The following is a 2,500-nucleotide window of genomic DNA, read 5'->3' as shown; positions in this document are numbered from 1 at the left end:
AACCTATAATCTACGACATGGCATACCCTCCCCTTACTAGATATATCAAATCTTGTTTACCTATGAATTTTTCTAATCTCTAATCACATTAATTTCTTTCTTCTAACGAGCTTAATATATCCTATGAGTAGGCTAATTAGCACCTAAATTCATTTCAACATTTTTATATCTACTATGATTACAACAGTCACACTAACTACAAACTTGTATTTCCTTCTGTTATGTTGGTTTGTTCAGTTAGTTTAGGCAAAGTTGGGTTGGGTTAGACAAAGAAGGCAAGATTTTGTTTATAAAATGTTTAGAGCCTTGATATCTGTACAAAATAGTTTCTTCTCGTGTCCTGGCTGCGCAACAAAGTATAAAGATCTGTTTTTCCTCTATACGTATCTTATCGCGTATGCTTTCATAATTATGTTTTCTGCGAACTACAGTTTCCTTGTTCTAAACTCTATCATATGGCACTTTCCATATTTGTCTGTAGTTAGTATTCAGTACGAAACCACAAAGAAATAGAAGAATTACGATGATGACAATAAAGAATACATAATATACCACAGCTTGATATTGAAAAAATAATCTGTACAAATTGATGCTCGGGCCTGAATCACATACCAAATTCAGTAAATCTCTCTCCGCACAACTAAGTCCAACAATGCCATGGCCTCCATACCTACACCTTGAACTCCAGCCTAGGCCAACAATCTTTGGCCTATGGCAAGACTGAGCTTATCAAACTCTATAACAATTTACGAAGTGTATATATATAGCCGCGAACTGGTCATGTCCAACTAACACGTATTTCATCAATTTTTGTTTAGGTGGGTTGGGTTGGGTTAGGTATGTTAGTTTATGTTTGGTTAGGTTAGGTTTGTTTGGTGCTTGCAATTAAAAAATGTCAAAATAATCAGTCCAACATCAATACCATATACAGTAACTGCATGTGCCGCCCCCCGTATATGACGTCTTGGCCACTGACCAATCAGAAAGCTTCACGACAAAATATAAGTTTCCCGAATGTTGCTGGTTCACAGCACTAAATCCACTGTCTCATTTATCATCGGCCAAGATTCCAGTTCAAGCTCTATCATGACAAGATACACATATGATAGTTTATTGGCCTTCGCTGGAGGGTGTAGCACATGGACTAAGGTATCTCTTGATGTGGCTCTATTATGGGAGAATTAATTACCTGAGTTTAGTATGAAAATTACACCAAATTGCAGTGTCAGATAATCTAAAACTCAATTTGCATTTTTCATTAATATATTTTTCAGCTCCTCAACAGAATCACATCAGATTACTGAATGGTTTGTATGCATAGATAGGCAATTAAAATCTACCATTGCACAACTGCAATAATATTTGTATGTAGATTAAAACAAGAAAAAAAATCTGTACCTCGTGGAAAAACAAATAAAACACTATCATCTTTAAATTATACTCTCCTCAACCACAATATCTTGTTGAACCACAAACCCTGAAATAGAACAATACAATTTGTAAAAAATAAAGTAAGAATATAGTCACATCACTTAAAAAACAAGATCAAAATACCTACTCTTATTTTTCTCCGTTAAGTTTTCGTCCATAACACGCCTGTAAACAAATGTGTTCAGACAATAAGCACAGTAAATTTTAATCAATACATATTCATTAAAAAAGGATTATGGTTGATCAAAAGGAGAAATACAGAATTATAACTACATGTATGAATAAATTTATTATAGCTATGGGGTGACTGGAGGGAAAATAAGAAAAAAATATGATATAAGGACTGGCCCGCATGGTTCGATGCAGAAACACGTTTTCGACAAGTGAAGCGAATGATAAAAACCGGTATTATTATTTTTCATGTAGAAAATCAAGAATTAATTACTAGACTACGATACGTTAACATTCCGAAAGAAAAGCTAAAAGAGACGCAAAATTCCGTTGTAAAAATGTCTCAACATCCCACTTTAAAGCAGATTTCTCATTTTACCGAAATATCAGAAAATAGGGAAATAATTCTTTAAAAACAACTTGACACTAATTCTAAATCACCAGAATGTGCCTCTTGTAGTCTTTCTTTTAATCAACTTCATTTAGAGGTACAAATGTAAACAGAGGAAGACACGTAAAACCCATAAGATCAAGGCCATACATGCTAACAATAGCATAGTCTTCAAAACCTTTGTACGATTTTATATGGAATACCATACTCCCTCTTCCCCTGTCTCAAAGGCATGAACATATAAAATATCTTTGGGGTATTACAACTTCCTAACTGGAGTTATGATAAACCCCTCATAACTAACATTGCTTGTGATATGATACTCATCTTCAGTATCATAATAAATCACTTACATACTCTATACACGTCTATCCCATTCCCAGTAAAACGCTACATTTAAAAGACAAAACTAAAATAGAACCCTCCGCAAGGTCTCTCTCTCTCTCTCTCTCTCTCTCTCTCTCTCTCTCTCTCTCTCTCTCTCTCTCTCTCTCTCTCTCTCTCTCT

The 2,500-nt window shown here is 34.6% G+C and overlaps 1 protein-coding gene across 1 annotated transcript in view; it reads right to left on the bottom strand.

Moving 5' to 3' along the window:
* Positions 1-1,602, bottom strand: part of l(2)37Cd (general transcription factor IIIC subunit l(2)37Cd) — a 22,728-nt gene extending 21,126 nt beyond the window's left edge. The window contains exon 1 of the mRNA XM_070116239.1: positions 1,559-1,602. The gene's annotated coding sequence lies outside the window, so the exon portion shown is untranslated. The remainder of the gene's footprint in view (positions 1-1,558) is intronic.
* Between the last annotated feature and the right edge of the window lie 898 nt (positions 1,603-2,500).

This window comes from Penaeus vannamei, chromosome 38 (assembly GCF_042767895.1).
Source record: "Penaeus vannamei isolate JL-2024 chromosome 38, ASM4276789v1, whole genome shotgun sequence".
NCBI classification, from domain to species: domain Eukaryota; kingdom Metazoa; phylum Arthropoda; class Malacostraca; order Decapoda; family Penaeidae; genus Penaeus; species Penaeus vannamei.
This window is presented reverse-complemented; position numbering and strand designations above follow the sequence as displayed.